The sequence below is a fragment of the Triturus cristatus genome, unplaced genomic scaffold (assembly GCF_964204655.1).
Source record: "Triturus cristatus unplaced genomic scaffold, aTriCri1.1 SCAFFOLD_262, whole genome shotgun sequence".
NCBI lineage: Eukaryota > Metazoa > Chordata > Amphibia > Caudata > Salamandridae > Triturus > Triturus cristatus.
In genome coordinates this window covers 552,618-576,871 of record NW_028187334.1, presented here as the reverse complement: position 1 = coordinate 576,871, position 24,254 = coordinate 552,618, and the positions used below count along the sequence as shown (strand labels likewise).

At 43.3% G+C, this 24,254-nt stretch overlaps 13 non-coding genes across 13 annotated transcripts; all 13 read right to left on the bottom strand.

Moving 5' to 3' along the window:
- Positions 1–533: 533 nt before the first annotated feature.
- On the bottom strand, positions 534–616 carry TRNAL-CAG (transfer RNA leucine (anticodon CAG)). The gene has a single exon. It is a non-coding gene; the product is annotated as a tRNA-Leu (tRNA).
- A 2,011-nt stretch (positions 617–2,627) lies between these two features.
- On the bottom strand, positions 2,628–2,710 carry TRNAL-CAG (transfer RNA leucine (anticodon CAG)). Its single transcript has one exon. It is a non-coding gene; the product is annotated as a tRNA-Leu (tRNA).
- A 2,739-nt stretch (positions 2,711–5,449) lies between these two features.
- TRNAL-UAG (transfer RNA leucine (anticodon UAG)) lies at positions 5,450–5,532 on the bottom strand. Its single transcript has one exon. It is a non-coding gene; the product is annotated as a tRNA-Leu (tRNA).
- A 1,024-nt stretch (positions 5,533–6,556) lies between these two features.
- On the bottom strand, positions 6,557–6,639 carry TRNAL-AAG (transfer RNA leucine (anticodon AAG)). Its single transcript has one exon. It is a non-coding gene; the product is annotated as a tRNA-Leu (tRNA).
- Positions 6,640–6,825: 186 nt separating this feature from the next.
- Positions 6,826–6,908, bottom strand: TRNAL-CAG (transfer RNA leucine (anticodon CAG)). The gene has a single exon. It is a non-coding gene; the product is annotated as a tRNA-Leu (tRNA).
- Positions 6,909–8,919: 2,011 nt separating this feature from the next.
- On the bottom strand, positions 8,920–9,002 carry TRNAL-CAG (transfer RNA leucine (anticodon CAG)). Its single transcript has one exon. It is a non-coding gene; the product is annotated as a tRNA-Leu (tRNA).
- Positions 9,003–11,724: 2,722 nt separating this feature from the next.
- On the bottom strand, positions 11,725–11,807 carry TRNAL-UAG (transfer RNA leucine (anticodon UAG)). The gene has a single exon. It is a non-coding gene; the product is annotated as a tRNA-Leu (tRNA).
- A 3,383-nt stretch (positions 11,808–15,190) lies between these two features.
- TRNAL-CAG (transfer RNA leucine (anticodon CAG)) lies at positions 15,191–15,273 on the bottom strand. The gene has a single exon. It is a non-coding gene; the product is annotated as a tRNA-Leu (tRNA).
- Positions 15,274–17,280: 2,007 nt separating this feature from the next.
- On the bottom strand, positions 17,281–17,363 carry TRNAL-CAG (transfer RNA leucine (anticodon CAG)). Its single transcript has one exon. It is a non-coding gene; the product is annotated as a tRNA-Leu (tRNA).
- Positions 17,364–19,370: 2,007 nt separating this feature from the next.
- TRNAL-CAG (transfer RNA leucine (anticodon CAG)) lies at positions 19,371–19,453 on the bottom strand. Its single transcript has one exon. It is a non-coding gene; the product is annotated as a tRNA-Leu (tRNA).
- A 632-nt stretch (positions 19,454–20,085) lies between these two features.
- Positions 20,086–20,168, bottom strand: TRNAL-UAG (transfer RNA leucine (anticodon UAG)). Its single transcript has one exon. It is a non-coding gene; the product is annotated as a tRNA-Leu (tRNA).
- A 1,292-nt stretch (positions 20,169–21,460) lies between these two features.
- TRNAL-CAG (transfer RNA leucine (anticodon CAG)) lies at positions 21,461–21,543 on the bottom strand. Its single transcript has one exon. It is a non-coding gene; the product is annotated as a tRNA-Leu (tRNA).
- Positions 21,544–23,554: 2,011 nt separating this feature from the next.
- TRNAL-CAG (transfer RNA leucine (anticodon CAG)) lies at positions 23,555–23,637 on the bottom strand. Its single transcript has one exon. It is a non-coding gene; the product is annotated as a tRNA-Leu (tRNA).
- Between the last annotated feature and the right edge of the window lie 617 nt (positions 23,638–24,254).

The window sequence follows — 24,254 nt, the reverse complement described above, 5'->3', positions numbered from 1 at the left end:
TTAAAACCTCCTTATTGGAAACCTAAAACATCACAAGACTTAATGTAACCCATTTCTTTCATAAAAAAGATTTTTAAAGTACCCCACAAAAGAAATATAAAACACCACGAGTGCTAGAAGAATATTACATTAACGTTAAAGATAGAATAGGGCAAATGCATTTGCAGTTGAAATTGAAGTTTGGTACTTATTCAGATATTATTTACATTGCCAATTTTTAGCTGAGATTCTAAAGGAACTGAGAGAGATAATGGAATTCAAGTTTTGTCAGAAGTGGGATTCGAACCCACGCCTCCAGGAGAGACTGCGGCCTTACACAGCTCCTTAGACCACTCGGCCATCCTGACCCCATGCTGCTTTTTCATCTAAAGGGTGAGAAAGATATTAGGAACCAAAAAATGCACAGAGCTTAGGCCAATAGTGGCTAGAGCAAGAAAAAAACTCACTGCACTCTTCCAAGAAGACAATCCTATAAGCCACTGCGAGGGAAATGATCATATTTCTCAAGAAAAAAATTAGAGTAAACACAGGACTGTCAGAAGTGGGATTTGAACCCACGCCTCCAGAGGAGACTGCAACCTGAACGCAGCGCCTTAGACCACTCGGCCATCCTGACTTGCTTTCCCAGCATCTTCCAGAGGCCAGACAGCCATGCAGGTGAGGTACTGAAAAGGAATGCCCTCAATTTATTTATCCTATTATATGCACTTCCAACAGATCTTTGAACAATCTGTACAGAGCAGGACCTATGGAGAACTCTTTAGAACTTTGAGGCGAACAAAGAGAAAGTGCTATTCACCAGCCACTTGAACGGCTCAAAGCTGCTTTGAAATTGAGACAATAGCCACCTCTTGGCTGGCTAAAGCAATTTCAACAAGGGATCTCAAAGTCACAACATAGGGTGGAGTATGCAAATTTAAGCAGCCCCTGATCAAAGCCCTAAGGAAATTGCTGTAAGTGTGCTGGAGTCCAGTTGTCTACCAGATGCATGGCATTCTTCCAAATTTGCAGGGCCCGTCTGGCCAGGGCATACAAGAGCATGACTCTTCCAGATGACCTCTTACATGGGTCCTATGCTCATTTGGTAAGGATTGCGCTTTGTCAGCAAGACGTTATAGAACCTAAATATATGAGAAACCCCATCTCTCTTGACAAGAGGAGAACGGAATAACGTGCCAGGTGAAGACCAACAGATGCAACTTCCATCAGATGTTAACCTGATAAAGGAGATTAAATCTCCAAAAGGCATGTCAGAAGTGGGATTCGAACCCACGCCTCCAAAGGAGACTGTGGCTTAAACACAGCACCTTAGAACTCTCGGCCATCCTGACCGTATAGGCTTTTAAGAAATGAATAAAAGTTACTCAGAAACGTCTACCTCCATGCAAGCCTGAAATAATTTAAACCTTCAAACACAAGGTGCAACTTTATGCACAGGACAATAAACACAGAAGAACACATACGAAAGCACTTTATTTCACAGGTATACAGTTTTCATGCTTTTAGAACACCACATACCTCTCACCAGCTATTTAGGGTCCTGTATCCGACTCACAACATTTCCTTGCCTGCGACCTCTCTCTCTACACAAACAACTACAGCACAGGAAGTAGGAAGGCAATAGGTGGGGCAGTTTATGCAAATTTATGCTGCCAATGTGCCTTGCAGATTCATGCAGGATTTCTAGATCCTTGCTGGATACAAGAGAGTAGGCCTTGTTCCAGATAAACTATCCCTAGCAGGGAAAGTCTGAGCACAGGCACTCTTTTGCTCTTTAGCCCCTGGCCTGGGACTCACCCTCACTTGCTGAGGCGTGAAATTCTGCATACCAACTTTGCACAGAAGGTATGTTTGTGGTTGTTTGGGGATGGGTGGGAGGTCAAGAGCAGGGAAAAGCAGGTCTCCTTCACTACTAGACTCCTCTTCTATGCCTCCCTGCCGTTCACTCACTCTGTCTTTGTTTCATTCTCTCCTTCCACAACACTCCTTCTCACTCACTCGCTCTATCACTTGTATTTTTGCCCTTGCTCTGCATTCTATAGTGGAAACAGCTCTTGAATGAAGCATCTGAAAATGACGTGACATAAAATTTAAAACCTCCTTATTGGAAACCTAAAACATCACAAGACTTAATGTAACCCATTTCTTTCATAAAAAAGATTTTTAAAGTACCCCACAAAAGAAATATAAAACACCACGAGTGCTAGAAGAATATTACATTAACGTTAAAGATAGAATAGGGCAAATACATTTGCAGTTGAAACTGAAGTTTGGTACTTATTCAGATATTATTTACATTGCCAATTTTTAGCTGAGATTCTAAAGGAACTGAGAGAGAAAATGGAATTCAAGTTTTGTCAGAAGTGGGATTTGAACACACGCCTCCAGGAGAGACTGCGGCCTTAACGCAGCGCCTTAGACCACTCGGCAATCCTGACCCCATGCTGCTTTTTCATCTAAAGAAGGGTGAGAAAGATATTAGGAACCAAAAAATGCACAGAGCTTAGGCCAATAGTGGCTAGAGCAAGAAAAAAACTCACTGCACTCTTCCAAGAAGACAATCCTATAAGCCACTGCGAGGGAAATGATCATATTTCTCAAGAAAAAAATTAGAGTAAACACAGGACTGTCAGGAATGGGATTTGAACCCACGCCTCCAGAGGAGACTGCGACCTGAACGCAGCGCCTTAGACCACTCGGCCATCCTGACTTGCTTTCCCAGCATCTTCCAGAGGCCAGACAGCCATGCAGGTGAGGTACTGAAAAGGAATGCCCTCAATTTATTTATCCTATTATATGCACTTCCAACAGATCTTTGAACAATCTGTACAGAGCAGGACCTATGGAGAACTCTTTAGAACTTTGAGGCGAACAAAGAGAAAGTGCTATTCACCAGCCACTTGAACGTTTCAAAGCTGCTTTGAAATTGAGACAATAGCCACCTCTTGGCTGGCTAAAGCAATTTCAACAAGGGATCTCAAAGTCACAACATAGGGTGGAGTATGCAAATTTAAGCAGCCCCTGATCAAAGCCCTAAGGAAATTGCTGTAAGTGTGCTGGAGTCCAGTTGTCTACCAGATGCATGGCATTCTTCCAAATTTGCAGGGCCCGTCTTGCCAGGGCATACAAGAGCATGACTCTTCCAGATGACCTCTTACATGGGTCCTATGCTCATTTGGTAAGGATTGCGCTTTGTCAGCAAGACGTTATAGAACCTAAATATATGAGAAACCCCATCTCTCTTGACAAGAGGAGAACGGAATAACGTGCCAAGTGAAGACCAACAGATGCAACTTCCATCAGATGTTAACCTGATAAAGGAGATTAAATCTCCAAAAGGCATGTCAGAAGTGGGATTCGAACCCACGCCTCCAAAGGAGACTGTGCCTTAAACACAGCACCTTAGACCTCTCGGCCATCCTGACAGTATAGGCTTTTAAAAAATGAATAAAAGTTACTCAGAAACGTCTACCTCCATGCAAGCCTGAAATAATTTAAACCTTCAAACACAAGGTGCAACTTTATGCACAGGACAATAAACACAGAAGAACACATACGAAAGCACTTTATTTCACAGGTATACAGTTTTCATGCTTTTAGAACACCACATACCTCTCACCAGCTATTTAGGGTCCTGTATCCGACTCACAACATTTCCTTGCCTGCGACCTCTCTCTCTACACAAACAACTACAGCACAGGAAGTAGGAAGGCAATAGGTGGGGCAGTTTATGCAAATTTATGCTGCATGAATCTGCAAGGCACATTGGTGCCTTGCAGATTCATGCAGGATTTCTAGATCCTTGCTGGATACAAGAGAGTAGGCCTTGTTCCAGATAAACTATCCCTAGCAGGGAAAGTCTGAGCACAGGCACTCTTTTGCTCTTTAGCCCCTGGCCTGGGACTCACCCTCACTTGCTGAGGCGTGAAATTCTGCATACCAACTTTGCACAGCAGGTATGTTTGTGGTTGTTTGGGGATGGGTGGGAGGTCAAGAGCAGGGAAAAGCAGGTCTCCTTCACTACTAGACTCCTCTTCTATGCCTCCCTGCCATTCACTCACTCTGTCTTTGTTTCATTCTCTCCTTCCACAACACTCCTTCTCACTCACTCGCTCTATCACTTGTATTTTTGCCCTTGCTCTGCATTCTATAGTGGAAACATCTCTTGAATGAAGCATCTGAAAATGACGTGACATAAAATTTAAAACCTCCTTATTGGAAACCTAAAACATCACAAGACTTAATGTAACCCATTTCTTTCATAAAAAAGATTTTTAAAGTACCCCACAAAACAAATATAAAACACCACGAGTGCTAGAAGAATATTACATTAACGTTAAAGATAGAATAGGGCAAATGCATTTGCAGTTGAAACTGAAGTTTGGTACTTATTCAGATATTATTTACATTGCCAATTTTTAGCTGAGATTCTAAAGGAACTGAGAGAGAAAATGGAATTCAAGTTTTGTCAGAAGTGGGATTCGAACCCACGCCTCCAGGAGAGACTGCGGCCTTACACAGCGCCTTAGACCACTCGGCCATCCTGAACCCATGCTGATTTTTCATCTAAAGGGTGAGAAAGATATTAGGAACCAAAAAATGCACAGAGCTTAGGCCAATAGTGGCTAGAGCAAGAAAAAAACTCACTGCACTCTTCCAAGAAGACAATCCTATAAGCCACTGCGAGGGAAATGATCATATTTCTCAAGAAAAAAATTAGAGTAAACACAGGACTGTCAGAAGTGGGATTTGAACCCACGCCTCCAGAGGAGACTGCAACCTGAACGCAGCGCCTTAGACCACTCAGCCATCCTGACTTGCTTTCACAGCATCTTCCAGAGGCCAGACAGCCATGCAGGTGAGGTACTGAAACGGAATGCCCTCAATTTATTTATCCTATTATATGCACTTCCAACAGATCTTTGAACAATCTGTACAGAGCAGGACCTATGGAGAACTCTTTAGAACTTTGAGGCGAACAAAGAGAAAGTGCTATTCACCAGCCACTTGAACGGCTCAAAGCTGCTTTGAAATTGAGACAATAGCCACCTCTTGGCTGGCTAAAGCAATTTCAACAAGGGATCTCAAAGTCACAACATAGGGTGGAGTATGCAAATTTAAGCAGCCCCTGATCAAAGCCCTGAGGAAATTGCTGTAAGTGTGCTGGAGTCCAGTTGTCTACCAGATGCATGGCATTCTTCCAAATTTGCAGGGCCCGTCTGGCCAGGGCATACAAGAGCATGACTCTTCCAGATGACCTCTTACATGGGTCCTATGCTCATTTGGTAAGGATTGCGCTTTGTCAGCAAGACGTTATAGAACCTAAATATATGAGAAACCCCATCTCTCTTGACAAGAGGAGAACGGAATAACGTGCCAAGTGAAGACCAACAGATGCAACTTCCATCAGATGTTAACCTGATAAAGGAGATTAAATCTCCAAAAGGCATGTCAGAAGTGGGATTCGAACCCACGCCTCCAAAGGAGACTGTGGCCTAAACACAGCGCCTTAGACCTCTCGGCCATCCTGACAGTATATGCTTTTAAGAAATGAATAAAAGTTACTCAGAAACGTCTACCTCCATGCAAGCCTGAAATAATTTAAACCTTCAAACACAAGGTGCAACTTTATGCACAGGACAATAAACACAGAAGAACACATACGAAATCACTTCATTTCACAGGTATACAGTTTTCATGCTTTTAGAACACCACATACCTCTCACCAGCTATTTATGGTCCTGTATCCGACTCACAACATTTCCTTGCCTGCGACCTCTCTCTCTACACAAACAACTACAGCACAGGAAGTAGGAAGGCAATAGGTGGGGCAGTTTATGCAAATTTATGCTGCCAATGTGCCTTGCAGATTCATGCAGGATTTCTAGATCCTTGCTGGATACAAGAGAGTAGGCCTTGTTCCAGATAAACTATCCCTAGCAGGGAAAGTCTGAGCACAGGCACTCTTTTGCTCTTTAGCCCCTGGCCTGGGACTCACCCTCACTTGCTGAGGCGTGAAATTCTGCATACCAACTTTGCACAGAAGGTATGTTTGTGGTTGTTTGGGGATGGGTGGGAGGTCAAGAGCAGGGAAAAGCAGGTCTCCTTCACTACTAGACTCCTCTTCTATGCCTCCCTGCCGTTCACTCACTCTGTCTTTGTTTCATTCTCTCCTTCCACAACACTCCTTCTCACTCACTCGCTCTATCACTTGTATTTTTGCCCTTGCTCTGCATTCTATAGTGGAAACATCTCTTGAATGAAGCATCTGAAAATGACGTGACATAAAATTTAAAACCTCCTTATTGGAAACCTAAAACATCACAAGACTTAATGTAACCCATTTCTTTCATAAAAAAGATTTTTAAAGTACCCCACAAAAGAAATATAAAACACCACGAGTGCTAGAAGAATATTACATTAACGTTAAAGATAGAATAGGGCAAATGCATTTGCAGTTGAAACTGAAGTTTGGTACTTATTCAGATATTATTTACATTGCCAATTTTTAGCTGAGATTCTAAAGGAACTGAGAGAGAAAATGGAATTCAAGTTTTGTCAGAAGTGGGATTCGAACCCACGCCTCCAGGAGAGACCGCGGCCTTAACGCAGCGCCTTAGACCACTCGGCCATCCTGACCCCATGCTGCTTTTTCATCTAAAGGGTGAGAAAGATATTAGGAACCAAAAAATGCACAGAGCTTAGGCCAATAGTGGCTAGAGCAAGAAAAAAACTCACTGCACTCTTCCAAGAAGACAATCCTATAAGCCACTGCGAGGGAAATGATCATATTTCTCAAGAAAAAAATTAGAGTAAACACAGGACTGTCAGAAGTGGGATTTGAACCCACGCCTCCAGAGGAGACTGCGACCTGAACACAGCGCCTTAGACCACTCGGCCATCCTGACTTGCTTTCTCAGCCTCTTCCAGAGGCCAGACAGCCATGCAGGTGAGGTACTGAAAAGGAATGCCCTCAATTTATTTATCCTATTATATGCACTTCCAACAGATCTTTGAACAATCTGTACAGAGCAGGACCTATGGAGAACTCTTTAGAACTTTGAGGCGAACAAAGAGAAAGTGCTATTCACCAGCCACTTGAACGGCTCAAAGCTGCTTTGAAATTGAGACAATAGCCACCTCTTGGCTGGCTAAAGCAATTTCAACAAGGGATCTCAAAGTCACAACATAGGGTGGAGTATGCAAATTTAAGCAGCCACTGATCAAAGCCCTAAGGAAATTGCTGTAAGTGTGCTGGAGTCCAGTTGTCTACCAGATGCATGGCATTCTTCCAAATTTGCAGGGCCCGTCTTGCCAGGGCATACAAGAGCATGACTCTTCCAGATGACCTCTTACATGGGTCCTATGCTCATTTGGTAAGGATTGCGCTTTGTCAGCAAGACGTTATAGAACCTAAATATATGAGAAACCCCATCTCTCTTGACAAGAGGAGAACGGAATAACGTGCCAGGTGAAGACCAACAGATGCAACTTCCATCAGATGTTAACCTGATAAAGGAGATTAAATCTCCAAAAGGCATGTCAGAAGTGGGATTCGAACCCACGCCTCCAAAGGAGACTGTGGCTTAAACACAGCACCTTAGACCTCTCGGCCATCCTGACAGTATAGGCTTTTAAGAAATGAATAAAAGGTACTCAGAAACGTCTACCTCCATGCAAGCCTGAAATAATTTAAACCTTCAAACACAAGGTGCAACTTTATGCACAGGACAATAAACACAGAAGAACACATACAAAAGCTCTTTATTTCACAGGTATACAGTTTTCATGCTTTTAGAACACCACATACCTCTCACCAGCTATTTAGGGTCCTGTATCCGACTCACAACATTTCCTTGCCTGCGACCTCTCTCTCTACACAAACAACTACAGCACAGGAAGTAGGAAGGCAATAGGTGGGGCAGTTTATGCAAATTTATGCTGCCAATGTGCCTTGCAGATTCATGCAGGATTTCTAGATCCTTGCTGGATACAAGAGAGTAGGCCTTGTTCCAGATAAACTATCCCTAGCAGGGAAAGTCTGAGCACAGGCACTCTTTTGCTCTTTAGCCCCTGGCCTGGGACTCACCCTCACTTGCTGAGGCGTGAAATTCTGCATACCAACTTTGCACAGAAGGTATGTTTGTGGTTGTTTGGGGATGGGTGGGAGGTCAAGAGCAGGGAAAAGCAGGTCTCCTTCACTACTAGACTCCTCTTCTATGCCTCCCTGCCGTTCACTCACTCTGTCTTTGTTTCATTCTCTCCTTCCACAACACTCCTTCTCACTCACTCGCTCTATCACTTGTATTTTTGCCCTTGCTCTGCATTCTATAGTGGAAACATCTCTTGAATGAAGCATCTGAAAATGACGTGACATAAAATTTAAAACCTCCTTATTGGAAACCTAAAACATCACAAGACTTAATGTAACCCATTTCTTTCATAAAAAAGATTTTTAAAGTACCCCACAAAAGAAATATAAAACACCACGAGTGCTAGAAGAATATTACATTAACGTTAAAGATAGAATAGGGCAAATACATTTGCAGTTGAAACTGAAGTTTGGTACTTATTCAGATATTATTTACATTGCCAATTTTTAGCTGAGATTCTAAAGGAACTGAGAGAGAAAATGGAATTCAAGTTTTGTCAGAAGTGGGATTTGAACCCACACCTCCAGGAGAGACTGCGGCCTTAACGCAGCGCCTTAGACCACTCGGCAATCCTGACCCCATGCTGCTTTTTCATCTAAAGAAGGGTGAGAAAGATATTAGGAACCAAAAAATGCACAGAGCTTAGGCCAATAGTGGCTAGAGCAAGAAAAAAACTCACTGCACTCTTCCAAGAAGACAATCCTATAAGCCACTGCGAGGGAAATGATCATATTTCTCAAGAAAAAAATTAGAGTAAACACAGGACTGTCAGGAGTGGGATTTGAACCCACGCCTCCAGAGGAGACTGCGACCTGAACGCAGCGCCTTAGACCACTCGGCCATCCTGACTTGCTTTCCCAGCATCTTCCAGAGGCCAGACAGCCATGCAGGTGAGGTACTGAAAAGGAATGCCCTCAATTTATTTATCCTATTATATGCACTTCCAACAGATCTTTGAACAATCTGTACAGAGCAGGACCTATGGAGAACTCTTTAGAACTTTGAGGCGAACAAAGAGAAAGTGCTATTCACCAGCCACTTGAACGTTTCAAAGCTGCTTTGATATTGAGACAATAGCCACCTCTTGGCTGGCTAAAGCAATTTCAACAAGGGATCTCAAAGTCACAACATAGGGTGGAGTATGCAAATTTAAGCAGCCCCTGATCAAAGCCCTAAGGAAATTGCTGTAAGTGTGCTGGAGTCCAGTTGTCTACCAGATGCATGGCATTCTTCCAAATTTGCAGGGCCCGTCTTGCCAGGGCATACAAGAGCATGACTCTTCCAGATGACCTCTTACATGGGTCCTATGCTCATTTGGTAAGGATTGCGCTTTGTCAGCAAGACGTTATAGAACCTAAATATATGAGAAACCCCATCTCTCTTGACAAGAGGAGAACGGAATAACGTGCCAGGTGAAGACCAACAGATGCAACTTCCATCAGATGTTAACCTGATAAAGGAGATTAAATCTCCAAAAGGTATGTCAGAAGTGGGATTCGAACCCACGCCTCCAAAGGAGACTGTGCCTTAAACACAGCACCTTAGACCTCTCGGCCATCCTGACAGTATAGGCTTTTAAGAAATGAATAAAAGTTACTAAGAAACGTCTACCTCCACGCAAGCCTGAAATAATTTAAACCTTCAAACACAAGGTGCAAATTTATGCACAGGACAATAAACACAGAAGAACACATACGAAAGCACTTTATTTCACAGGTATACAGTTTTCATGCTTTTAGAACACCACATACCTCTCACCAGCTATTTAGGGTCCTGTATCCGACTCACAACATTTCCTTGCCTGCGACCTCTCTCTCTACACAAACAACTACAGCACAGGAAGTAGGAAGGCAATAGGTGGGGCAGTTTATGCAAATTTATGCTGCCAATGTGCCTTGCAGATTCATGCAGGATTTCTAGATCCTTGCTGGATACAAGAGAGTAGGCCTTGTTCCAGATAAACTATCCCTAGCAGGGAAAGTCTGAGCACAGGCACTCTTTTGCTCTTTAGCCCCTGGCCTGGGACTCACCCTCACTTGCTGAGGCGTGAAATTCTGCATACCAACTTTGCACAGAAGGTATGTTTGTGGTTGTTTGGGGATGGGTGGGAGGTCAAGAGCAGGGAAAAGCAGGTCTCCTTCACTACTAGACTCCTCTTCTATGCCTCCCTGCCATTCACTCACTCTGTCTTTGTTTCATTCTCTCCTTCCACAACACTCCTTCTCACTCACTCGCTCTATCACTTGTATTTTTGCCCTTGCTCTGCATTCTATAGTGGAAACATCTCTTGAATGAAGCATCTGAAAATGACGTGACATAAAATTTAAAACCTCCTTATTGGAAACCTAAAACATCACAAGACTTAATGTAACCCATTTCTTTCATAAAAAAGATTTTTAAAGTACCCCACAAAACAAATATAAAACACCACGAGTGCTAGAAGAATATTACATTAACGTTAAAGATAGAATAGGGCAAATGCATTTGCAGTTGAAACTGAAGTTTGGTACTTATTCAGATATTATTTACATTGTCAATTTTTAGCTGAGATTCTAAAGGAACTGAGAGAGAAAATGGAATTCAAGTTTTGTCAGAAGTGGGATTCGAACCCACGCCTCCAGGAGAGACTGCGGCCTTACACAGCGCCTTAGACCACTCGGCCATCCTGACCCCATGCTGATTTTTCATCTAAAGGGTGAGAAAGATATTAGGAACCAAAAAATGCACAGAGCTTAGGCCAATAGTGGCTAGAGCAAGAAAAAAACTCACTGCACTCTTCCAAGAAGACAATCCTATAAGCCACTGCGAGGGAAATGATCATATTTCTCAAGAAAAAAATTAGAGTAAACACAGGACTGTCAGAAGTGGGATTTGAACCCACGCCTCCAGAGGAGACTGCAACCTGAACGCAGCGCCTTAGACCACTCAGCCATCCTGACTTGCTTTCACAGCATCTTCCAGAGGCCAGACAGCCATGCAGGTGAGGTACTGAAAAGGAATGCCCTCAATTTATTTATCCTATTATATGCACTTCCAACAGATCTTTGAACAATCTGTACAGAGCAGGACCTATGGAGAACTCTTTAGAACTTTGAGGCGAACAAAGAGAAAGTGCTATTCACCAGCCACTTGAACGGCTCAAAGCTGCTTTGAAATTGAGACAATAGCCACCTCTTGGCTGGCTAAAGCAATTTCAACAAGGGATCTCAAAGTCACAACATAGGGTGGAGTATGCAAATTTAAGCAGCCCCTGATCAAAGCCCTGAGGAAATTGCTGTAAGTGTGCTGGAGTCCAGTTGTCTACCAGATGAATGGCATTCTTCCAAATTTGCAGGGCCCGTCTGGCCAGGGCATACAAGAGCATGACTCTTCCAGATGACCTCTTACATGGGTCCTATGCTCATTTGGTAAGGATTGCGCTTTGTCAGCAAGACGTTATAGAACCTAAATATATGAGAAACCCCATCTCTCTTGACAAGAGGAGAACGGAATAACGTGCCAAGTGAAGACCAACAGATGCAACTTCCATCAGATGTTAACCTGATAAAGGAGATTAAATCTCCAAAAGGCATGTCAGAAGTGGGATTCGAACCCACGCCTCCAAAGGAGACTGTGGCCTAAACACAGCGCCTTAGACCTCTCGGCCATCCTGACAGTATATGCTTTTAAGAAATGAATAAAAGTTACTCAGAAACGTCTACCTCCATGCAAGCCTGAAATAATTTAAACCTTCAAACACAAGGTGCAACTTTATGCACAGGACAATAAACACAGAAGAACACATACGAAATCACTTCATTTCACAGGTATACAGTTTTCATGCTTTTAGAACACCACATACCTCTCACCAGCTATTTATGGTCCTGTATCCGACTCACAACATTTCCTTGCCTGCGACCTCTCTCTCTACACAAACAACTACAGCACAGGAAGTAGGAAGGCAATAGGTGGGGCAGTTTATGCAAATTTATGCTGCCAATGTGCCTTGCAGATTCATGCAGGATTTCTAGATCCTTGCTGGATACAAGAGAGTAGGCCTTGTTCCAGATAAACTATCCCTAGCAGGGAAAGTCTGAGCACAGGCACTCTTTTGCTCTTTAGCCCCTGGCCTGGGACTCACCCTCACTTGCTGAGGCGTGAAATTCTGCATACCAACTTTGCACAGAAGGTATGTTTGTGGTTGTTTGGGGATGGGTGGGAGGTCAAGAGCAGGGAAAAGCAGGTCTCCTTCACTACTAGACTCCTCTTCTATGCCTCCCTGCCGTTCACTCACTCTGTCTTTGTTTCATTCTCTCCTTCCACAACACTCCTTCTCACTCACTCGCTCTATCACTTGTATTTTTGCCCTTGCTCTGCATTCTATAGTGGAAACATCTCTTGAATGAAGCATCTGAAAATGACGTGACATAAAATTTAAAACCTCCTTATTGGAAACCTAAAACATCACAAGACTTAATGTAACCCATTTCTTTCATAAAAAAGATTTTTAAAGTACCCCACAAAACAAATATAAAACACCACGAGTGCTAGAAGAATATTACATTAACGTTAAAGATAGAATAGGGCAAATGCATTTGCAGTTGAAACTGAAGTTTGGTACTTATTCAGATATTATTTACATTGCCAATTTTTAGCTGAGATTCTAAAGGAACTGAGAGAGAAAATGGAATTCAAGTTTTGTCAGAAGTGGGATTCAAACCCACGCCTCCAGGAGAGACCGCGGCCTTAACGCAGCGCCTTAGACCACTCGGCCATCCTGACCCCATGCTGCTTTTTCATCTAAAGGGTGAGAAAGATATTAGGAACCAAAAAATGCACAGAGCTGAGGCCAATAGTGGCTAGAGCAAGAAAAAAACTCACTGCACTCTTCCAAGAAGACAATCCTATAAGCCACTGCGAGGGAAATGATCATATTTCTCAAGAAAAAAATTAGAGTAAACACAGGACTGTCAGAAGTGGGATTTGAACGCACGCCTCCAGAGGAGACTGCGACCTGAACACAGCGCCTTAGACCACTCGGCCATCCTGACTTGCTTTCTCAGCCTCTTCCAGAGGCCAGACAGCCATGCAGGTGAGGTACTGAAAAGGAATGCCCTCAATTTATTTATCCTATTATATGCACTTCCAACAGATCTTTGAACAATCTGTACAGAGCAGGACCTATGGAGAACTCTTTAGAACTTTGAGGCGAACAAAGAGAAAGTGCTATTCACCAGCCACTTGAACGGCTCAAAGCTGCTTTGAAATTGAGACAATAGCCACCTCTTGGCTGGCTAAAGCAATTTCAACAAGGGATCTCAAAGTCACAACATAGGGTGGAGTATGCAAATTTAAGCAGCCACTGATCAAAGCCCTAAGGAAATTGCTGTAAGTGTGCTGGAGTCCAGTTGTCTACCAGATGCATGGCATTCTTCCAAATTTGCAGGGCCCGTCTGGCCAGGGCATACAAGAGCATGACTCTTCCAGATGACCTCTTACATGGGTCCTATGCTCATTAGGTAAGGATTGCGCTTTGTCAGCAAGACGTTATAGAACCTAAATATATGAGAAACCCCATCTCTCTTGACAAGAGGAGAAAGGAATAACGTGCCAAGTGAAGACCAACAGATGCAACTTCCATCAGATGTTAACCTGATAAAGGAGATTAAATCTCCAAAAGGCATGTCAGAAGTGGTATTCGAACCCACGCCTCCAAAGGAGACTGTGGCCTAAACACAGCGCCTTAGTCCTCTCGGCCATCCTGACAGTATAGGCTTTTAAGAAATGAATAAAAGTTACTCAGAAACGTCTACCTCCATGCAAGCCTGAAATAATTTAAACCTTCAAACACAAGGTGCAACTTTATGCACAGGACAATAAACACAGAAGAACACATACGAAAGCACTTTATTTCACAGGTATACAGTTTTCATGCTTTTAGAACACCACATACCTCTCACCAGCTATTTAGGGTCCTGTATCCGACTCACAACATTTCCTTGCCTGCGACCTCTCTCTCTACACAAACAACTACAGCACAGGAAGTAGGAAGGCAATAGGTGGGGCAGTTTATGCAAATTTATGCTGCCAATGTGCCTTGCAGATTCATGCAGGATTTCTAGATCCTTGCTGGATACAAGAGAGTAGGCCTTGTTCCAGATAAACTATCCCTAGCAGGGAAAGTCTGAGCACAGGCACTCTTTTGCTCTTTAGCCCCTGGCCTGGGACTCACCCTCACTTGCTGAGGCGTGAAATTCTGCATACCAACTTTGCACAGAAGGTATGTTTGTGGTTGTTTGGGGATAGGTGGGAGGTCAAGAGCAGGGAAAAGCAGGTCTCCTTCACTACTAGACTACTCTTCTATGCCTCCCTGCCGTTCACTCACTCTGTCTTTGTTTCATTCTCTCCTTCCACAACACTCCTTCTCACTCACTCGCTCTATCACTTGTATTTTTGCCCTTGCTCTGCATTCTATAGTGGAAACATCTCTTGAATGAAGCATCTGAAAATGACGTGACATAAAATTTAAAACCTCCTTATTGGAAACCTAAAACATCAGAAGACTTAATGTAACCCATTTCTTTCATAAAAAAGATTTTTAAAGTACCCCACAAAAGAAATATAAAACACCACGAGTGCTAGAAGAATATTACATTAACGTTAAAGATAGAATAGGGCAAATGCATTTGCAGTTGAAACTGAAGTTTGGTACTTATTCAGATATTATTTACATTGCCAATTTTTAGCTGAGATTCTAAAGGAACTGAGAGAGATAATGGAATTCAAGTTTTGTCAGAAGTGGGATTCGAACCCACGCCTCCAGGAGAGACTGCGGCCTTACACAGCTCCTTAGACCACTCGGCCATCCTGACCCCATGCTGCTTTTTCATCTAAAGGGTGAGAAAGATATTAGGAACCAAAAAATGCACAGAGCTTAGGCCAATAGTGGCTAGAGCAAGAAAAAAACTCACTGCACTCTTCCAAGAAGACAATCCTATAAGCCACTGCGAGGGAAATGATCATATTTCTCAAGAAAAAAATTAGAGTAAACACAGGACTGTCAGAAGTGGGATTTGAACCCACGCCTCCAGAGGAGACTGCGACCTGAACGCAGCGCCTTAGACCACTCGGCCATCCTGACTTGCTTTCCCAGCATCTTCCAGAGGCCAGACAGCCATGCAGGTGAGGTACTGAAAAGGAATGCCCTCAATTTATTTATCCTATTATATGCACTTCCAACAGATCTTTGAACAATCTGTACAGAGCAGGACCTATGGAGAACTCTTTAGAACTTTGAGGCGAACAAAGAGAAAGTGCTATTCACCAGCCACTTGAACGGCTCAAAGCTGCTTTGAAATTGAGACAATAGCCACCTCTTGGCTGGCTAAAGCAATTTCAACAAGGGATCTCAAAGTCACAACATAGGGTGGAGTATGCAAATTTAAGCAGCCCCTGATCAAAGCCCTAAGGAAATTGCTGTAAGTGTGCTGGAGTCCAGTTGTCTACCAGATGCATGGCATTCTTCCAAATTTGCAGGGCCCGTCTGGCCAGGGCATACAAGAGCATGACTCTTCCAGATGACCTCTTACATGGGTCCTATGCTCATTTGGTAAGGATTGCGCTTTGTCAGCAAGACGTTATAGAACCTAAATATATGAGAAACCCCATCTCTCTTGACAAGAGGAGAACGGAATAACGTGCCAGGTGAAGACCAACAGATGCAACTTCCATCAGATGTTAACCTGATAAAGGAGATTAAATCTCCAAAAGGCATGTCAGAAGAGGGATTCGAACCCACGCCTCCAAAGGAGACTGTGGCCTAAACACAGCGCCTTAGACCTCTCGGCCATCCTGACAGTATAGGCTTTTAAGAAATGAATAAAAGTTACTCAGAAATGTCTACCTCCATGCAAGCCTGAAATAATTTAAACCTTCAAACACAAGGTGCAACTTTATGCACAGGACAATAAACACAGAAGAACACATACGAAGGCACTTTATTTCACAGGTATACAGTTTTCATGCTTTTAGAACACCACATACCTCTCACCAGCTATTTAGGGTCCTGTATCCGACTCACAACATTTCCTTGCCTGCGACCTCTCTCTCTACACAAACAACTACAGCACAGGAAGTAGGAAGGCAATAGGTGGGGCAGTTTATGCAAATTTATGCTGCCAATGTGCCTTGCAGATTCATGCAGGATTTCTAGATCCTTGCTGGATACAAGAGAGTAGGCCTTGTTCCAGATAAACTATCCCTAGCAGGGAAAGTCTGAGCACAGGCACTCTTTTGCTCTTTAGCCCCTGGCCTGGGACTCACCCTCACTTGCTGAGGCGTGAAATTCTGCATACCAACTTTGCACAGAAGGTATGTTTGTGGTTGTTTGGGGATGGGTGGGAGGTCAAGAGCAGGGAAAAGCAGGTCTCCTTCACTACTAGACTACTCTTCTATGCCTCCCTGCCGTTCACTCACTCTGTCTTTGTTTCATTCTCTCCTTCCACAACACTCCTTCTCACTCACTCGCTCTATCACTTGTATTTTTGCCCTTGCTCTGCATTCTATAGTGGAAACATCTCTTGAATGAAGCATCTGAAAATGACGTGACATAAAATTTAAAACCTCCTTATTGGAAACCTAAAACATCACAAGACTTAATGTAACCCATTTCTTTCATAAAAAAGATTTTTAAAGTACCCCACAAAAGAAATATAAAACACCACGAGTGCTAGAAGAATATTACATTAACGTTAAAGATAGAATACGGCAAATGCATTTGCAGTTGAAACTGAAGTTTGGTACTTATTCAGATATTATTTACATTGCCATTTTTTAGCTGAGATTCTAAAGGAACTGAGAGAGATAATGGAATTCAAGTTTTGTCAGAAGTGGGATTCGAACCCACGCCTCCAGGAGAGACTGCGGCCTTACACAGCTCCTTAGACCACTCGGCCATCCTGACCCCATGCTGCTTTTTCATCTAAAGGGTGAGAAAGATATTAGGAACCAAAAAATGCACAGAGCTTAGGCCAATAGTGGCTAGAGCAAGAAAAAAACACACTGCACTCTTCCAAGAAGACAATCCTATAAGCCACTGCGAGGGAAATGATCATATTTCTCAAGAAAAAAATTAGAGTAAACACAGGACTGTCAGAAGTGGGATTTGAACCCACGCCTCCAGAGGAGACTGCGACCTGAACGCAGCGCCTTAGACCACTCGGCCATCCTGACTTGCTTTCCCAGCATCTTCCAGAGGCCAGACAGCCATGCAGGTGAGGTACTGAAAAGCAATGCCCTCAATTTATTTATCCTATTATATGCACTTCCAACAGATCTTTGAACAATCTGTACAGAGCAGGACCTATGGAGAACTCTTTAGAAATTTGAGGCGAACAAAGAGAAAGTGCTATTCACCAGCCACTTGAACGGCTCAAAGCTGCTTTGAAATTGAGTCAATAGCCACCTCTTGGCTGGCTAAAGCAATTTCAACAAGGGATCTCAAAGTCACAACATAGCGTGGAGTATGCAAATTTAAGCAGCCCCTGATCAAAGCCCTAAGGAAATTGCTGTAAGTGTGCTGGAGTCCAGTTGTCTACCAGATGCATGGCATTCTTCCAAATTTGCAGGGCCCGTCTGGCCAGGGCATACAAGAGCATGACTCTTCCAGATGACCTCTTACATGGGTCCTATGCTCATTTGGTAAGGATTGCGCTTTGTCAGCAAGACGTTATAGAACCTAAATATATGAGAAACCCCATCTCTCTTGACAAGAGGAGAACGGAATAACGTGCCAGGTGAAGACCAACAGATGCAACTTCCATCAGATGTTAACCTGGTAAAGGAGATTAAATCTCCAAAAGGCATGTCAGAAGTGGGATTCGAACGCACGCCTCCAAAGGAGACTGTGGCCTAAACACAGCACCTTAGACCTCTCGGCCATCCTGACAGTATAGGCTTTTAGGAAATGAATAAAAGTTACTCAGAAACGTCTACCTCCATGCAAGCCTGAAATAATTTAAACCTTCAAACACAAGGTGCAACTTTATGCACAGGACAATAAACACAGAAGAACACATACGAAAGCACTTTATTTCACAGGTATACAGTTTTCATGCTTTTAGAACACCACATACCTCTCACCAGCTATTTAGGGTCCTGTATCCGACTCACAACATTTCCTTGCCTGCGACCTCTCTCTCTACACAAACAACTACAGCACAGGAAGTAGGAAAGCAATAGGTGGGGCAGTTTATGCAAATTTATGCTGCCAATGTGCCTTGCAGATTCATGCAGGATTTCTAGATCCTTGCTGGATACAAGAGAGTAGGCCTTGTTCCAGATAAACTATCCCTAGCAGGGAAAGTCTGAGCACAGGCACTCTTTTGCTCTTTAGCCCCTGGCCTGGGACTCACCCTCACTTGCTGAGGCGTGAAATTCTGCATACCAACTTTGCACAGAAGGTATGTTTGTGGTTGTTTGGGGATGGGTGGGAGGTCAAGAGCAGGGAAAAGCAGGTGTCCTTCACTACTAGACTCCTCTTCTATGCCTCCCTGCCATTCACTCACTCTGTCTTTGTTTCATTCTCTCCTTCCACAACACTCCTTCTCACTCACTCGCTCTATCACTTGTATTTTTGCCCTTGCTCTGCATTCTATAGTGGAAACAGCTCTTGAATGAAGCATCTGAAAATGACGTGACATAAAATTTAAAACCTCCTTATTGGAAACCTAAAACATCACAAGACTTAATGTAACCCATTTCTTTCATAAAAAAGATTTTTAAAGTACCCCACAAAACAAATATAAAACACCACGAGTGCTAGAAGAATATTACATTAACGTTAAAGATAGAATAGGGCAAATGCATTTGCAGTTGAAACTGAAGTTTGGTACTTATTCAGATATTATTTAAATTGCCAATTTTTAGCTGAGATTCTAAAGGAACTGAGAGAGAAAATGGAATTCAAGTTTTGTCAGAAGTGGGATTCGAACCCACGCCTCCAGGAGAGACTGCGGCCTTACACAGCGCCTTAGACCACTCGCCCATCCTGACCCCATGCTGCTTTATCATCTAAAGGGTGAGAGAGATATTAGGAACCAAAAAATGCACAGAGCTTAGGCCAATAGTGGCTAGAGCAAGAAAAAAACTCACTGCACTCTTCCAAGAAGACAATCCTATAAGCCACTGCGAGGGAAATGATCATATTTCTCAAGAAAAAAATTAGAGTAAACACAGGACTGTCAAAAGTGGGATTTGAACCCACGCCTCCAGAGGAGACTGCGACCTGAACGCAGCGCCTTAGACCACTCGGCCATCCTGACTTGCTTTCCCAGCATCTTCCAGAGGCCAGACAGCCATGCAGGTGAGGTACTGAAAAGGAATGCCCTCAATTTATTTATCCTATTATATGCACTTCCAACAGATCTTTGAACAATCTGTACAGAGCAGGACCTATGGAGAACTCTTTAGAACTTTGAGGCGAACAAAAAGAAAGTGCTATTCACCAGCCACTTGAACGGCTCAAAGCTGCTTTGAAATTGAGACAATAGCCACCTCTTGGCTGGCTAAAGCAATTTCAACAAGGGATCTCAAAGTCACAACATAGGGTGGAGTATGCAAATTTAAGCAGCCCCTGATCAAAGCCCTGAGGAAATTGCTGTAAGTGTGCTGGAGTCCAGTTGTCTACCAAATGAATGGCATTCTTCCAAATTTGCAGGGCCCGTCTGGCCAGGGCATACAAGAGCATGACTCTTCCAGATGACCTCTTACATGGGTCCTATGCTCATTTGGTAAGGATTGCGCTTTGTCAGCAAGACGTTATAGAACCTAAATATATGAGAAACCCCATCTCTCTTGACAAGAGGAGAACGGAATAACGTGCCAAGTGAAGACCAACAGATGCAACTTCCATCAGATGTTAACCTGATAAAGGAGATTAAATCTCCTAAAGGCATGTCAGAAGTGGGATTCGAACCCACGCCTCCAAAGGAGACTGTGGCCTAAACACAGCGCCTTAGACCTCTCGGCCATCCTGACAGTATATGCTTTTAAGAAATGAATAAAAGTTACTCAGAAACGTCTACCTCCATGCAAGCCTGAAATAATTTAAACCTTCAAACACAAGGTGCAACTTTATGCACAGGACAATAAACACAGAAGAACACATACGAAATCACTTTATTTCACAGGTATACAGTTTTCATGCTTTTAGAACAACACATACCTCTCACCAGCTATTTAGGGTCCTGTATCCGACTCACAACATTTCCTTGCCTGCGACCTCTCTCTCTACACAAACAACTACAGCACAGGAAGTAGGAAGGCAATAGGTGGGGCAGTTTATGCAAATTTATGCTGCCAATGTGCCTTGCAGATTCATGCAGGATTTCTAGATCCTTGCTGGATACAAGAGAGTAGGCCTTGTTCCAGATAAACTATCCCTAGCAGGGAAAGTCTGAGCACAGGCACTCTTTTGCTCTTTAGCCCCTGGCCTGGGACTCACCCTCACTTGCTGAGGCGTGAAATTCTGCATACCAACTTTGCACAGAAGGTATGTTTGTGGTTGTTTGGGGATGGGTGGGAGGTCAAGAGCAGGGAAAAGCAGGTCTCCTTCACTACTAGACTCCTCTTCTATGCCTCCCTGCCGTTCACTCACTCTGTCTTTGTTTCATTCTCTCCTTCCACAACACTCCTTCTCACTCACTCGCTCTATCACTTGTATTTTTGCCCTTGCTCTGCATTCTATAGTGGAAACATCTCTTGAATGAAGCATCTGAAAATGACGTGACATAAAATTTAAAACCTCCTTATTGGAAACCTAAAACATCACAAGACTTAATGTAACCCATTTCTTTCATAAAAAAGATTTTTAAAGTACCCCACAAAACAAATATAAAACACCACGAGTGCTAGAAGAATATTACATTAACGTTAAAGATAGAATAGGGCAAATGCATTTGCAGTTGAAACTGAAGTTTGGTACTTATTCAGATATTATTTACATTGCCAATTTTTAGCTGAGATTCTAAAGGAACTGAGAGAGATAATGGAATTCAAGTTTTGTCAGAAGTGGGATTCGAACCCACGCCTCCAGGCGAGACTGCGGCCTTAACTCAGCGCCTTAGACCACTCGGCCATCCTGACCCATGCTGCTTTTTCCTCTAAAGGGTGAGAAAGATATTAGGAACCAAAAAATGCACAGAGCTTAGGCCAATAGTGGCTAGAGCAAGAAAAAAACTCACTGCACTCTTCCAAGAAGACAATCCTATAAGCCACTGCGAGGGAAATGATCATATTTCTCAAGAAAAAAAGTAGAGTAAACACAGGACTGTCAGAAGTGGGATTTGAACCCACACCTCCAGAGGAGACTGCGACCTGAACGCAGCGCCTTAGACCACTCGGCCATCCTGACTTGCTTTCACAGCATCTTCCAGAGGCCAGACAGCCATGCAGGTGAGGTACTGAAAAGGAATGCCCTCAATTTATTTATCCTATTATATGCACTTCCAACAGATCTTTGAACAATCTGTACAGAGCAGGACCTATGGAGAACTCTTTAGAACTTTGAGGCGAACAAAGAGAAAGTGCTATTCACCAGCCACTTGAACGGCTCAAAGCTGCTTTGAAATTGAGACAATAGCCACCTCTTGGCTGGCTAAAGCAATTTCAACAAGGGATCTCAAAGTCACAACATAGGGTGGAGTATGCAAATTTAAGCAGCCCCTGATCAAAGCCCTAAGGAAATTGCTGTAAGTGTGCTGGAGTCCAGTCAGTTGTCTACCAGATGCATGGCATTCTTCCAAATTTGCAGGGCCCGTCTTGCCAGGGCATACAAGAGCATGACTCTTCCAGATGACCTCTTACATGGGTCCTATGCTCATTTGGTAAGGATTGCGCTTTGTCAGCAAGACGTTATAGAACCTAAATATATGAGAAACCCCATCTCTCTTGACAAGAGGAGAACGGAATAACGTGCCAGGTGAAGACCAACAGATGCAACTTCCATCAGATGTTAACCTGATAAAGGAGATTAAATCTCCAAAAGGTATGTCAGAAGTGGGATTCGAACCCACGCCTCCAAAGGTGACTGTGGCTTAAACACAGCACCTTAGACCTCTCGGCCATCCTGACAGTATAGGCTTTTAAGAAATGAATAAAAGTTACTCAGAAACGTCTACCTCCATGCAAGCCTGAAATAATTTAAACCTTCAAACACAAGGTGCAACTTTATGCACAGGACAATAAACACAGAAGAACACACACGAAAGCACTTTATTTCACAGGTATACAGTTTTCATGCTTTTAGAACACCACATACCTCTCACCAGCTATTTAGGGTCCTGTATCCGACTCACAACATTTCCTTGCCTGCGACCTCTCTCTCTACACAAACAACTACAGCACAGGAAGTAGGAAGGCAATAGGTGGGGCAGTTTATGCAAATTTATGCTGCCAATGTGCCTTGCAGATTCATGCAGGATTTCTTGATCCTTGCTGGATACAAGAGAGTAGGCCTTGTTCCAGATAAACTATCCCTAGCAGGGAAAGTCTGAGCACAGGCACTCTTTTGCTCTTTAGCCCCTGGCCTGGGACTCACCCTCACTTGCTGAGGCGTGAAATTCTGCATACCAACTTTGCACAGAAGGTATGTTTGTGGTTGTTTGGGGATGGGTGGGAGGTCAAGAGCAGGGAAAAGCAGGTCTCCTTCACTACTAGACTCCTCTTCTATGCCTCCCTGCCATTCACTCACTCTGTCTTTGTTTCATTCTCTCCTTCCACAACACTCCTTCTCACTCACTCGCTCTATCACTTGTATTTTTGCCCTTGCTCTGCATTCTATAGTGGAAACATCTCTTGAATGAAGCATCTGAAAATGACGTGACATAAAATTTAACACCTCCTTATTGGAAACCTAAAACATCACAAGACTTAATGTAACCCATTTCTTTCATAAAAAAGATTTTTAAAGTACCCCACAAAACAAATATAAAACACCACGAGTGCTAGAAGAATATTACATTAACGTTAAAGATAGAATAGGGCAAATGCATTTGCAGTTGAAACTGAAGTTTGGTACTTATTCAGATATTATTTACATTGCCAATTTTTAGCTGAGATTCTAAAGGAACTGAGAGAGAAAATGGAAATCAAGTTTTGTCAGAAGTGGGATTCGAACCCACGCCTCCAGGAGAGACTGCGGCCTTACACAGCACCTTAGACCACTCGGCCATCCTGACCCCATGCTACTTTTTCATCTAAAGGGTGAGAAAGATATTAGGAACCAAAAAATGCACAGAGCTTAGGCCAATAGTGGCTAGAGCAAGAAAAAAACTCACTGCACTCTTCCAAGAAGACAATCCTATAAGCCACTGCGAGGGAAATGATCATATTTCTCAAGAAAAAAATTAGAGTAAACACAGGACTGTCAGAAGTGGGATTTGAACCCACGCCTCCAGAGGAGACTGCGACCTGAACGCAGCACCTTAGACCACTCGGCCATCCTGACTTGCTTTCCCAGCATCTTCCAGAGGCCAGACAGCCATGCAGGTGAGGTATTGAAAAGGAATGCCCTCAATTTATTTATCCTATTATATGCACTTCCAACAGATCTTTGAACAATCTGTACAGAGCAGGACCTATGGAGAACTCTTTAGAACTTTGAGGCGAACAAAGAGAAAGTGCTATTCACCAGCCACTTGAACGGCTCAAAGCTGCTTTGAAATTGAGACAATAGCCACCTCTTGGCTGGCTAAAGCAATTTCAACAAGGGATCTCAAAGTCACAACATAGGGTGGAGTATGCAAATTTAAGCAGCCCCTGATCAAAGCCCTAAGGAAATTGCTGTAAGTGTGCTGGAGTCCAGTTGTCTACCAGATGCATGGCATTCTTCCAAATTTGCAGGGCCCGTCTGGCCAGGGCATACAAGAGCATGACTCTTCCAGATGACCTCATACATGGGTCCTATGCTCATTTGGTAAGGATTGCGCTTTGTCAGCGAGAAGTTATAGAACCTAAATATATGAGAAACCCCATCTCTCTTGACAAGAGGAGAACGGAATAACGTGCCAGGTGAAGACCAACAGATGCAACTTCCATCAGATGTTAACCTGATAAAGGAGATTA